This window comes from Hyperolius riggenbachi, chromosome 2 (assembly GCF_040937935.1).
Source record: "Hyperolius riggenbachi isolate aHypRig1 chromosome 2, aHypRig1.pri, whole genome shotgun sequence".
In the NCBI taxonomy this organism is placed as follows: Eukaryota; Metazoa; Chordata; class Amphibia; order Anura; family Hyperoliidae; genus Hyperolius; species Hyperolius riggenbachi.
The window spans coordinates 366,367,666-366,382,733 of record NC_090647.1 but is presented as its reverse complement, the minus strand read 5'-3'; the positions used below and the strand labels follow the sequence as shown (position 1 = coordinate 366,382,733).

The following is a 15,068-nucleotide window of genomic DNA, read 5'->3' as shown; positions in this document are numbered from 1 at the left end:
AGTATAAGTTTGGTCTGGTGCGGTCTTTGAGCCTACCTTTCTTCTAGTGTTTTTAGTGTGTAATTTTTTAGTGTTTCTGCACATTCCAAGTTAATAATTTCTTGACCATGGCTTTGTATTTTTTTTTATATATTTTGATGGTATTTATCAATTTACACCAGATCATACATTACTCACTTTAAAATATGCAATATTTCTTCCTTTGTCGTTTAATGTAAACCTTATTTTGTTAGAATCTGCATTACAAAATTAATTCTAGCCCCAAGCAAGCAAATACAAAAAGGCAACAAACTGTACATCACAAAAAGTGATAATGCAAACTTAAACATTCACGTCTTGGCCAGGACACTGACTGCATGCAATTTGTGTGTTCTCTTGTGTTTGTGTGTTTTGTGCTTTTCCTCCCTTCTGTTTTGTGTTTTTCCACTCATATCCAAAAAAAAACCCCATTCTGATAAGATAACTTCTTCCTCCCATGACTTTCCTAAGATTATGGCATGGACATATGACTATGGTAGGGATTGGAATTAGATTGTGAGTTAATGACATGACAATGTATTCTGTAAAGCACTGAAGAAGACGTCAGAAATATATGAATACATAATAATAATAATACACTTTAAAGACACTGCTAACACTGGAGTATCATCTTTCATTCCATCTGAAAATGGCCAAATCACATAACTGTCATCTTATGTCTGTGAGCACATTAGAACTGAGGTAAACAAAAATTATCACATTTAGCTTCTAAATCCCTGATACCAAAGCTGTGGCCCTTCAGTACCTACTCAAGGGCCCAAGACTGTTTGACTTGTAAGAAAACAGTATCAGCATGTCACAGCATCATTTTTATGACACATGGGAGGAACTCCGCAACACATTCTTATTTGTAGTTCTGGTCCTGTTAAGGAAGTGCATGATGTGACATAATGTAACCATCTGTAGTAACATGCAAGTCTCATTTCTTAGCAAGATGATTTTTTTACCTACATGTGAATAGGATATTTATATAAATACTACTAGGAGCTTTACTAAGATGACAACACTGTAGCAGTGCTCAGAGACCCTGAACTTCTGACAATGCTCCACATAGGATAGGTTGGATAAGTTAGTTTCGATTACCACTTAGGAATAGGGACTGTGGAGCTCATGCACAAATATCACCACTGCTATTTACTGGCGGGGTCAAATCTGATTGGACAATATTTTCTAATTACAATCAATTGGTGATGTTTGCAAAGAATCTACAGCTGTTGGATAGGTACCAGATCCAGTAGACAATGAACACAGTGTTCATCTATCATCTTCAACTGACAAAGGCACCTCTTTAGATCAGAATAATTTGTTTCGCCAAGTACAAAGCGGGTTGTACCCGGAATTATTTTTGCCACATACAGAGTCAGTGATGGTACAGTAGAATATACATTTAGTGACATAGCACATACAGAGTGATATATATAGAGTGGGCATATGCTTAAAGAGGAACTTCAGCCTAAACAAACATACTGTCATTAAGTTACATTAGTTATGTTAATTAAAATAGATAGGTAATATAGGCCCATATGCAATTCACGTTTTCTCCTGAGTTTTCTCCTGGGTGATATTTTTAAATGTGTCAATAAAATGCACTTTAAGTCATCAGAAAGCAAGAAAATGCCCAAAGTAATTTTGATAGTCCTTTTTCATTTACTTTTTGGTACTTTTTTAGTTGAAAAGGGCTGGACAGTTATTTTAATTTGAAGATCAAAAATTATCGCCTAGGAGAAAACTCAGGTGAAAAACTGAATTGCATATGTCCCATAATCTCTTACCCACCCTGTTTTAAAAGAACAGGCAAATGTTTGATTCCATGAGGGCAGCCATCTTTTTTGGTTGAAAGGAGGTGACAGGGAGCACGAGACACAGTTCCAACTGTCCTGTGTGCTGATCACCCCTCCCAGTTGCTAGGCAATGTGAATAACAACATAGGAAATCCCCTCATGCTTTGCACAGCATCAGGGAAAAAGAGCCTGGGCAGTTTTCTTTGATGGGTGGAGCTTAGCTAAAAATGCAGCTAAAAATGATGCTTTGGTAAGAAAAACAAAGTTCTGATGCTGTGAAACTGTTAAAGAAACACCAAGCCTTTTCAGTTCTGCTGAGTAGATTTTTAGTCCGGACGTTCACTTTAACCACTTGAGGACCCACCCTTTACCCCCCCTTAAGGACCAGCGCTGTTATTTGTGATCTGTGCTGGGTGGGCTCTACAGCCCCCAGCACAGATCAGGGTGCATCCAGAGCGATCAGATCGCCCCCCTTTTTTCCCCACTATGGGGATGATGTGCTGGGGGGGTCTGATCGCTCCTGCCTGCCGGTGTTGCGGGGGGGGGCACCTCAAAGCCCCCCTCCGCAGCGAAATCCCCCCCCCCCTCCCTCTCCTACCTGGCCCCCCTGGTGTTCCGGGCTGCACAGGACGCTATCCGTCCTGTGCAGCCAGTGACAGGACGTCCCCTGTCACATGGCGGCGATCCCCGGCCGCTGATTGGCCGGGGATCGCCGATCTGCCTTACGGCGCTGCTGCGCAGCAGCGCCGTACAATGTAAACAAAGCGGATTATTTCCGCTTGTGTTTACATTTAGCCTGCGAGCCGCCATTGGCGGCCCGCAGGCTATTCACGGAGCCCCCCGCCGTGAATTGACAGGAAGCAGCTGCTCGCGCGAGCGGCTGCTTCCTGATTAATCAGCCTGCAGCTGGCGACGCATTACTGCGTCGCTGGTCCTGCAGCTGCCACTTTGCCGACGCGCGGTATGAGTGCGCGGTCGGCAAGTGGTTAATGTAAATGGATCTAGAGGGGGCTATCCGAGTGCCATGTGAGCAGAGTTGCCACACTCACTTGTGTTGATCAACTGCTTTGCAGTGCTTCAAATGCCTGCGTTATGTCCATATGTAGAAAAAGTGCAGAGAGAGAGAAAAAAAATTGAGTCCGGGTGCCGCAGTAGTGACCTTCTGGCATGGCTGGAAATCCCCTGTGGCTGTGCTCTGAAATCCAGTTCCCGACTTGCGGCCTAGTCCAGAGGTTGGAGGCCTGGTTGGAGGCCTGAGACCGAAAAGAAAGCCCTGTTTCTGCAGTTTGCAGTTTTGCATTCATAGATAGATAGATTCTCAGTACTGTACTATATTTTCTTGGTATAGGAAGACACAAAGAGTGAACAGAGAAATGGTACTTATTATGAGGTTGTAGGAATCTAAGCAAAACTCACAAGGTCAGGGGAACTTAGAATATGGAAAGATAACATTTGACACCCCTCCACCGCCCCCCCCCCCCCCTCCTCCCAGTTCTCTCTTAAAGAAGAACTGTAGCAACTAGGGGGAAAAATAAATCAATACATTGCAAAGTGAGAAGTTAAAACATAGAAGAGAGATCAAGAAATGATTGATATTTTCCATGTGATTTGTTCATGTTGTTTAATCCACAATGAGCCTACATGTAATCATCTACTCTACTGGCAGACATAACAGCACCAACTACCATTATCTATAACCACACCCTCTAACAATCGGATAGTCTAAAAGGTTGCTTTTGATAGATATACATACAGTATGCACAGAGGGTGACACTGGTTGCTTGGCAGTTGAAAAGAGCTGTTATTTCCCACAATGCAATGAGATTTACAGACAACAAACTGTCAGGTCCTAGGTGCTGACATCACACTGTGGGAGGGGGTTCACCACCATATCAGCCAAACAGACCTCCCTGATGATCTATTTTTTTTTTTTTAAAACAAAGATTTCTTGTGGGAAAGGGGGTATCAGCTACTGATTGGGATTAAGTTCAATCTTTGGCTACAGTTCCTCTTCAAGTGTTTTTTGTTTGTTTGTTTTTGTTTTGTTTTTTCATCTCTAGCAAGCTTACCTTCCTTGTTGTTACATAGTGTCCCCCTTCTGAATATTTATTTTTCATCATCTGCCATCATAATCTTTGTGTACAAATAATCAGTGGGGGCAGCACTGATCATGGTGAGTAAGTGATGTAGCTGCTGCTTTCCTGCAGTTTAAGCTGTAAAGCTACCCACCGACATAAGATGACAGACAGCTGATCTGTGCATTTGTTTCTTTTTGGATGAATCAAGCAATCATTTAATTTCTGTCTATCTCCAGGTAGGCACTGCAAGGTAAAGTGAGGGAGAAAGGGATACAACAGGAAGGAAAACCTTGCCCAGCTGATACTGTTTCCACCTTGATAAGCAACACTGCAGTGTATTAAGCAGAAGAGTGTTTTCGGATCTTTATCTTCGAGAAAGTAAAGATGCATAAAACAGAGATAAGAAAAAGAAATACAGATTGTAAATTGCAGAAGGTAGCTCAGCTTTTCACAAATGATGCTATGTTTTTCTGCAAGGATTAGATAAAACCAAGCCTATAGTCACGGCATCAGCTGAAGAAATCTTGACCATTCCGCAAAAAGGGTCATTTTGTATTCACAATACAAGGTTAAATATCTGGCTTTGTCAGACCAATGTTTTTCATTTGAGAATAGCCGTAATAGCAATATAAGCATCACAAAATTATAGCAAGTATAAATCTATGATAAGACTTAGGGCATTGCCTAATGTGCAATAAAACAAAGTATTCAATCTGAAACCATTTGTTATTGTTCTGACCTCAATAGAGGAAATGCAAAGTCTGGTTGGCTCCTGCGCATTACAGGTCTATGCATAATGATTTGCCTTTGCAATGTCTGATTTAATTGGCCTAGATGATTTTATATTTTTTGTTTTTTAGCTTTGGTTTTCATGTTTTAAGGCTTAGATAAAAGCTAATATTTGAGATGGCTTGTTATTTGTGCTATCTATTATTTCTGCCCCTTTTCTATTATTAAATGTTGGTGTTGATGATGTGTAATAATTGCCTTCATAATTGGCTCTAATAAAGCACAGAACAAATGAATTACATGGTCTTTACTGGCCATTTGAGTCCAAAGAGTTAAGTAATATGTTGGTTATTTTCACACGCCCTAGGAAAACTCACAAGTGCACAGGCTTGCCGCTAGACTATTCTTCCCTGTAAAATGTGTTGGTTGAACAAGACAGCAGTTGGAATCCTTATTACACCTGCACTTTTCCCTATCACTTTCAAGGTCACTCTTGCTTTTGCTTTATAATATACTGCATAGCTTTCCTTATTTCAGCACCTGGACAGCTCCCTCCACAGCTGCTTAAATTAGAAACCACTAACAGAACTGTGAGAAACAAGGGAGTACTTCAGCTCTCATATACAGTAAAAACTACACTTAATAAAATTCATACATTTATGTCCCTTACTTTTAAACATATTATTTGAGAAGTCTAATATTAGGAACACAGTATAACCATGACAGTTATGTGGTCCAGGAGATTTTACGAAAGAACAATGCTGAGTTCAAATGTAAGAACAGAAAAGTGACACAGTGACAAATGCAGGCTTGTTTACTTCTTTATTCCGCTTCGGTTTAAATAATGTCACCATCATAAAGGTGTAATGTAGCACAAACCCAATAATATTAACACATCCTTGAAGGTGGTAGTTGGTGGCAGTGCTCTCACACCTGGATTAACATTCATCACAGCACTGATTTATTTACCTATAAATAGAAACATTTTATGATTATATCTGCTGGAGTGTTTCCAAAAGAGCCCCATGTATGAGCATTTCTGATTGCTCTTGTAAGAGTGATTACTCCCTAAGAGAGTGGACCTACATTGTGTGCATAAATTGTTTATTGTGTGCTGGATAACTTCTGTATGCAACAAGGTGCTTGCCAGAAATAAATGGCAAAGAACATACAAACTTCTTGCAGATGTTGACCCGGCTGGTATTTGAAGCAGGGACCCAGCACTGCAAGGCGACAGCGCTAACCCCTACGCCACCATGCTCACTAATATTTGGTAACTTGACAGCCTTTAGAAGTTGTTGTAAAGTTTTCAAAAGTAACATTTGACCATGTAATAACAGCAAAAACACCAAAATGAACAATGCGTGATCTGTGGACTGTAATGTACTTTGTCACTTGCATGTGCTACGCCTGTTTTGTGCAAATGTTATCTGGTCAGCAAGCCAAGTGGGATAGTATTAACTCATATAGACTAATTCTGTTCTATTTACGAATGTCAATATGATTGCAATATGCTGTATTCATACAACATAAATATTTCCCTTAGTGAATGGCATTCCAAATAAACCCTCCTTCCTCATGGCAGTGGATGGTATACTAATATGTATTTGTCTTACCATGAGAGAAGCAGGGGTTGCATATTTTCAGTTGGGCCTGGATGAGTAGATGATACTGCATTCACATCAGACAATCTGCTTAGGAGGACTGTCCCTTTCATGTTCATACTCCTGGGGGCTCTGGTGAGAAGCACTGATTTTATTTTGTGCCTACACATCATCAGTAACTATAATTTGGGCCTACAGACCTGTGTTTGTGTCTTCTGGAGTATGGAAACTAAAATGTTTACCTCAAAACTGTAAGGGTATTTTTAGAGAGATGCATGTTTTGACATGAGTGGGAAAATACCTCAAAACAACTGCCTTTTTTACACATGTAAGAGGTTAGAGTTGATTTACAAAAAAAAAAAAAGTATACCTTGTCCTAGATATGTTGTATTATTTTTGATCTGAGAACAAAGGACAAGTTACTGTGGGTAACAACCAAATTTCCATAGCTCTACTTTTTTTAATTAGATACTGCACTTCCCGGGTTGTCTCACTACATGCTAGCCTGTCTTTCTAAAACAAAGGCACACTCAGGTCCATTAAGAAGGCAAAAAAAACCAATATACAGCATACAGTATGCCATATCAATCAAATACAATGCATCCCACTTTGTTCTTAGTGCTCTGGTTGCTATATGTTACTGCAAAATACACATCCATGTTGCTCTTTGCACTGTTTCATTAAATAAGCCTAACAGCTGTATTTGCATGCATGCATAGAATTACAGTACTACCTGCCTACCTTGATGTCTATTGTCTACAATGTATATACACTATGTTACTATGCATTATATTTTACACAAGCCCATGCCATTGTCTTTCATGTGATCTTTTTTTCTTCCTGCTGGAAATGCCCTGAAGCTATTAAGGAACTTCTCATTATGAGACCAGAAGCTGAGAAGAGCTTAGCAACGCAGTGCTCCCATCACCCTATGCACCGTAATAACTGGGAAAAATTAGTTTAGGCCAACAAAAACTAATCAACAGTTACCATAAGGAAGTTATCAGTGCGTGCTACTGAGGCAGAATTAAATTGTCATTTCCTCCTGAAGAAGCTAGAGGATTTCTACTGGGATTTTGCAGGTCTTGGCCTCGCTGTAAGATAATGAGGAAAGGTTCAGACACATTCCAAGGTATCAAAGGCCCATAGTACACTGTCTATGCAAGTAACCAGAGAAACCACAAAATAACATTAAAAAAAATCTAAAAATGAATGCTGAATAATGCAATGTCTAATTACACTCCATGTCCAAAAATTCCATGACACAGAACTGTACTGAGATGGGTTTCATTAAAGCACACTATAGGATCACACAAAAATCCCACTAAAGTAAAAATATGCAAAGCTAACGTTCCAGATACTGAAATATTGTCTATTTATTCATTTTACTAAAGTTTCATTTGGGGAGACTAAAAAAAAGAGAAAGTGCAAATAGCACAAAAAGGTTGAATATAAGACCTTCTGTGTTCCTCTTTACTGAAAAGGTTAATATCCACCTCATACTTATAAATGTCTGTATGTGAGCATATGTATATATATATATATATATATATATATATATATATATATATATATATATACATATATATGTGTCACGTGTTTGTGTATTGTCATATGACGTAACCATATGTGTACATACATATATATCTTACATTCCCACTACACCTCACACTTCTCCACCCACCCCCCAATATGACATAAAGCTAATCTAGGTATATGAGCATAACATTAAAAAAGATGATTGATTTGGGAATTAGGATGCGTGATACAGTAAATCATAGAGTACTGGGATATTTCTGTGAGTACATCGGTATAGCTTAAAAAACAGAAATTGCATTCTGTCGAATAAATCAGCATTTCATCTATAATTCGTACACCACATGCGTTTCTTTTTAATTGGATAAGCACTTTTTTGCTAGACCAGGTCCTTGGAAATGTGAAAGGCATTTTTAATATAATACAGTTATGAGCCAGAGGCATAATACATTACAGTGCCAAGAATTTTACATACAATATGCAGGACATCAAAGTACCTGAACTGCATACCACATACACTCTAACATCAGGAATTCAGCTGATGTGCTTAAAAGCCACGGATAAAATGCTAGGGTTGTGCTTTTTTTCCCTTGCCTGGCCATTGAAGGGAAACTCAAATACTCAATTCATTCACCCAATTAAACAGATGCTTTGATTCCTGAACAAGGCACATACAGCAGAGCATGAAAGTACTATTCGATGTGAGCCATCCAGGCAAACTTTATCCACTAATCATATGCTGATTTCCCCTTCATTCACCTCTCCAACTCATTAACACGTCTGAATGATTGATTACAGGAAATAAATTGCTCTTCAAATGATGGAAAAAGTGAAAGGTGCTTTCGGAATTTTAATTGTCATTATTTTCTCATGTTATTATTTCCGAATATTTGCCATGCAGACACCTGTGCTTGATTAAAACAGTGATTGCAAGCAGGAATTAACAAGGAAAAAACAATTTCTAAGATTCCATCTGAGCAGCTGCAGGAAGCAGAGAAAAAGGTAGATAGGACCTACCTGTGGTCTTTCTTTAGAGTCGATCTCCATCAAAGATGTAAGTTACAATTCCATAATTGCACAAGAATGCATGTCGCTGTGTAGTGGAACTCCACAAACTTAGCTCATTCTTCAAGCCCAAGAATGCATTCCTCCATCCATTAGCTATCCACAGCAAAGGGACAATCAAAGATGTCAAAATAAAACAGGTGACCAAGATGGGTTTTCCTTTGAAACTCCTGCTTCTGCCTCCCAACTGCTTCTGTGCTTTGCAGAAAAATCAGTTTTCCCCTAATCCAAAGTGGTGTATAGATGCAGCTGTCCCTTGGTAAAGCAGACAGGTACTTTGCCGTACCTCAGATGTGTACTGTGTGTGAGTGTGTGTGTGAGCAGAGGAGTCCCGGAGATGCTAATTCAGAAAATGCTGTCTGGTCCGCCTGCACTGTAATTTGAAAGAGATGCAGCCTGTGGTACCACAGAGAAATGCATTAGGCTTTGACTTCATTGGCAGCCTTAGCTTAAGCAGAATCCTCTGGGACTGTGAAGGAGGTAGGATGGGATGGGAGTGTTATGGAAGAGACACAGTGTCCCCTAGTGCCTTCTCTGGTTATAGCACACAGAAACTAGTAAATAATAGTATCGTACTCGGCTGCATTGTCCAGGAAGTATCAACTTTTCTTTTGCTGGCAGTTACAGCGCTCACAATGAACTTACCTGATTAAAATGCAAATAAATCTATAACAGAGCATAGGATCATTTATAAATAGATGTTTCCTACTTGACAATGTCTGGCAAAGAAATCCTTATTATTACAGGAATAGTATAGGCTTCATAATAGCTTATCTGTAGATTAGATGTGAATCACTGTGCTGAAAGGCAATGTCTGCCGATGTAACATATAAATAAAAGCTTTTTGTATCATAATATACTATGAGAAAGATGAGCTCATTTTTTTTTAATCTATGTCATCACTCAGACTTTTATCGGTTTCCATTTCTATGCCTGGAGTGAGAAGAATATGGTGGCTGCCATTTTATTGCCTTTTTTTTGTTTGTTTGTTTTTGTTAAATCATATGCAAACTTTCTGTATGTATCGCTGATCTTTTTACTTTTGTACGTATCCAATCGCACACCTGGGACAAGCAGTGGAACCAGAACACCTGATATGAATATTGGTTTTCATTCAATACATTCAAGAATCTGTTGTGTGTTTGTTTGCTTGCAGGACAGAAAGTCAAGAACATGGGAAACTCTGTGCCAAAGTTTATATGTGAGAGTGATATGAGGTAACTTAAACTAATTATGATTGGAAGGGAAAATTGGAGGGAAAATTGAATAACCAATTACAGGTAAGCACCACTTCTCAGCAACCACAATAGCTTCCCCTCCCACAGTATCTCCCACCAACAGCATGTTTTGGAGGGTGAGGAGAATCTACAACCTGAAATGCAAAAAACAGAAAACAAAAAAACAGATGGAAAAACAGGACACGACCTTATCAAACTAAACTATTTAGGTCCGCAGCATTCCCACGTGTAGTGCAGCCTGCTAGAAAATACAGCAGCACTGAAAAGGAACAGAAAATCTACACCCAGCTCCAATCTCAACTCTTAAAGTTACCTTTCATCAGCTTTTTCTGCAGCAGTAACCATGACACCACCTTCACACCTAACATTGAAGTACACCTGAATTGAGAGACAATTCAGATTGCCTTGCTATCCAGCTGGTGATGCCTGATGCCATTTCTGATACTCTTGGCCATAGACTCTGAACAAGTATGCAGATCAGGTGCTCTGACTAAAGTCCGACTTGTTTAGCTGCATGCTTGTTTCAGTTGTGTGATTCAGACACTACTGCAGCCAAGTAGATCAGCAGGACTGCCAGGTTACAGGTATTGTTTAAAAGGAAACAAATATGTCCGCCACAATATCCCTCTCAGTTCAGGTGTGCTTTAATCCTATTCCCTAATAAATCCTCATAGACACCCTAACTAATTTATCCTACCAGTGACCTTGCCATTTACTGTACCCTGCAACAACCTGCAACAAGCCCTCCTACTTTCACTAACCCAGTGTTTTCCAAACCTGCACTCAGATTCAATTGACAGTGTATGTTTTGCAGGTATCTTCAAATTGGCACGGTTGAGATTATTAGTGTCTCATTGATGTAGATCAGCTACCAACGTGGATATACTGTAAAAAAAAAAAATTGGATCATTGGTAAGACGTAAGTCTCTTGAAAAAAAACCTGAACTGAAAATAAAAGTCAAAATAAACATGCACAGGTCATACTTACCTCCCGTGTAGTCTACTTATCAATCTCTTTCTCAGAATCAGAATTTTATTTCGCCAAGCACGGCTGGACCGTGCCCGGAATTGGATTTGGCACATAAATTGGCACAGAGATAGTAATACAACAGACAAGATGCTACAGAGTAGTACAACAGAACAAGAGCAATGCAACAGAACAGGAGTAATACAACATATGCAGTAGTGCAATTGCGGGTCTAGCAGGAATAGCAGTGTGTAACAGAAGATAATAATCTTAGTACAGCCAGGCAAGGCGGTAAACAACAGCGGCCGCAGCCAAAGTCAGGTATTAGTCCGTAGGCGGCAGCAGGGTGGGGGGTCAGAGGAATGGGCAGAGTTCAAGAGTCTAACGGCTGTGGGGAAAAAAGTGTTCATGCGCCTGGTAGTCTTAGCAGGGATGGAGCGGAACATCCGGCCTAGTTTGAGTCGGCTGAAAAAACTGTGACCAGGGTGAGAGGGGTCTTGGGAAGGTAACAGGCGGCACCATTGTCTATTGATCTTCGATTGACCATTACATGCGCGCTAATCTTCTGGGGTTCCCTGTTTATGGGCCCCGTATGTGAGTTATCGTTTTTATGTCTACTGCCTTTTAAAGAAATTTTATCTAAATAAACGGGTTACGCTTAGATATTGCTGTTTTTGTTTTCCTATATAAATTCCTGAAACTTTACCTCCATACGGATGTCCACTGGATCTTCACGACGTCTGATGTTCCCTGGACGTTATCTGTGACATGAGCCATTTCACAACCTTATAATGTGGGTTGTTGGGAGCTGGTAAGCCTTTTCTAGTTTTGATGTTTGGCGGATACCTACCTCTGAGCATTTGATATATTGTGGTGAGAATTTACCATTCCCTACATACAATGACTTTCTAAACCTGCGCTGACCTTTGATGTAAGGGTGAGAGGGGTCGCCCACAATTTTCAGTGCTCTATTACGCAGTCTGGTGTTGTAGATGAGATCTAGAGGGGGGGAGGGGTTTTCCAATAATCCTCTCCGCTGAGCTGATGACCCTCTAAAGTTTATATCTGTCGCTGGCGGTGCAGCTCCTGCGTCCCATTTGTTCACTGTGATCAAAGGAATTCTCCATCCTCCATTTTGAAAATGGCCATTACCCCATAACAGCTTTCTGGTCAGCACACTGTTAAACTGTAACATCGCCCACTTGAGCCATAGGGAAACATTTTTTCCTCTCAGCTATAACTGACATCAACTGATATATTTCATTTCTGACAAAATGTTGTAAAAAATGGAGGGGGTTGTTGTCAGAAGAAAATGGTGAGCTTCTGAGAGGAACTGATGGCAAGGTAACTATGTAATGTTCATTTGAAGTTACCTCATATGTTTTTTTTTTAATAATAATAATTTTACTCAGTTCAGGTTCCCTTTAAGGTAAGCATTAATGGTACAATTTTTTCACCAAATGCAATCTTTGATACGATTTTTAATGTTCATATTGTATAGAAAATCCACCGTTTATGAAGGCAATCGATAAGGAACTTTCTTTGGTCAATTGCTTAATATGATAAAATCGAAACCAAACGTTGAATTTTATGATCGAATTCGAAGTAAGACTCGTTCAGTAAATGGGAACAATCGATAATTGCCTTCCAATTAGATCTGATCGTTCAAATTGTGTCAAAAGATTGTATCTAATGAAAACATGGTACCGTTAATGGGCACCTTATGAAGACTGTTCTGTAGGGATCAGGACTCGGTCCCTCATGCGACAAATTGTGCTGTATAGATGCATTGCTACCTTGCAGGTATTCAGTTGTTATGAGGGGAGTGGAGAGATGATGGTGCAGAGCATGATGGAGCAGAAGGGGTGAAGAGGATAAATAGCACTGGACTGCGTTCAGACAAAATGATCTGGCAGGCCAGATCTCTCAGCAATGCATCAGAGCCACACCATCCACATAGGGTTGCCAGGTCGGCTGATGGAGAAAACCGGACAGGGGGTGGAGTTAGGGGCGGAGTCAGAAGCGCACTTTTATGTAGAGTGGGGCTAAGCAATGGGCTTTTTAAAAAAAAAATTTATAGTATTTATATCGCACTGACATCTTCTGCAGCACATTACAGAGTACATAGCCATGTCACTAACTGTCCTCACCAGTAGTACTGGTCCAGTGCACATAAGAGACAGTTTTTCACCAGTAACTGCACATAAGAGACAGCTTTTCACCAGTAAATGCACATTATAAGAGACACCTTTTCGCCAGTAAATGCACATAATAAGAGACAGCTTTTCCCCAGTAAATGCACAAGAGACAGCTTTTCACCAGTAAATGCACATAATAAGACACAGCTTTTCACCAGTAAATGCACATAATAAGAGACAGCTTTTCACCAGTAAATGCACAAAAGAGACAGCTTTTCACCACTAAATGCACACAATGACAAACAGCCAGTGTTCCCAGTATATGTAGCCAGGGATATATGTGCCCAGTATATGTAGCCAGGGGGTATATATGTCCCAGTATATGTAGGCAGGGGTGTAAATGTCCCAGTATACGTAGGCAGGGGTATATATGTCCCAGTATATGTAGCCAGGGGGTATATGTGCCCAGAATAGGTAGCCAGGGGGTATATGTGCCCATAATAGGTAGCCAGGGGCTATATGTGCCCAGAATAGGTAGCCAGGGGCTATATGTGCCCAGAATAGGTAGCCAGGGGCTATATGTGCCCGGAATAGGTAGCCAGGGGGTATATGTGCCCGGAATAGGTAGCCAGGGGCTATATGTGCCCGGAATAGGTAGCCAGGGGGTATATGTGCCCGGAATAGGTAGCCAGGGGGTATATGTGCCCGGAATAGGTAGCCAGGGGCTATATGTGCCCGGAATAGGTAGCCAGGGGCTATATGTGCCCAGAATAGGTAGCCAGGGGCTATATGTGCCCAGAATAGGTAGCCAGGGGGTATATGTGCCCGGAATAGGTAGCCAGGGGCTATATGTGCCCAGAATAGGTAGCCAGGGGCGGGGGGAAGGGGGGCAATCTCCCCCCCCCCTTCTTCCCTCACCTTAGGGTGCTGTCTCTCTCCCCCGCTGTCTCCTCCAATATTGATGTGCAGGCTGGCGGGTGGCTGCAGGCGGAACTTACCTCTGTGTCGCAGGCGCCGGAAGTTCGGGTCCCGCAGCCGCTGAGTTTCGACTCAAAAAAGATCTGGATCAAAGATCCGAATCATTCATGAGCCGGACAACACTATTCAGACTGATAGTGTTGTCCGGCTCATGAATGAGATTCTCAGCGGCTGCGGGACCCGAACTTCCGGCACTGGAGCAACACAGAGGTAAGTTCCGCCTGCAGCCACTCGCCAGCCCTGCACATCATATTGGAGGAGACAGCGGGGGAGAGAGAGCACCCTAAGGTGAGGGAAGGGGGGGGAGATTGCCCCCCTTCTCCACCGCTGCTCCCAGCTCTCTCTCTGCTGCGCTGTTCTCCTCCTGCGCTGCGGGGGGGCTCTAAAACCGGACAACTTAATTGTCCGGTTTAGCATGTTTTTTTACACTGGACGCAGCGCACAAAAACCGGACTGTCCGGTGTAAAACCGGACACCTGGCAACCCTACATCCACATGTAAGATTCTCGGCCCCAACCCCCCATCCTGGCATTTAATTATTTATTGTGTGTATGAAGCTATACTGTAAGGACAAGTTTGGGAAACAATGCGCAAACCTTTATAAAAAAAAACCTAAAATGATATGTACTCTATAGGCCAGGCATGGGCAAACTCGGCCCTCCAGCTGCTACGGAACTACAAGTCCCACAATGCATTGCAGGAGTCTGACAGCCACAGTCATGACTTATAAAGGCAAATGCATTGTGGGACTTGTAGTTGCGTAACAGCTGGAGGGCCAAGTTTGCCCATGCCTGCTAGGCAGTTGGTAAGTATCACTAATCCAACTCACCAACCATCAGCATGAAAATTAAGCAAAGCCAGGATCATTTCCATGAAAGGAAATAGAGGCAAGATGAGGTCACTGTGAGGGACTTT

The 15,068-nt window shown here is 41.3% G+C and overlaps 1 protein-coding gene across 3 annotated transcripts in view; it reads right to left on the bottom strand.

Annotated features, from left to right (window-relative positions):
* TAFA3 (TAFA chemokine like family member 3) overlaps window positions 1–9,228 on the bottom strand; it is a 692,450-nt gene extending 683,222 nt beyond the window's left edge. For all 3 annotated transcript variants that reach the window (XM_068269724.1, XM_068269723.1, XM_068269725.1), the window contains exon 1: window positions 8,785–9,228. The gene's annotated coding sequence lies outside the window, so the exon portion shown is untranslated. The remainder of the gene's footprint in view (window positions 1–8,784) is intronic.
* Window positions 9,229–15,068: the final 5,840 nt, after the last annotated feature.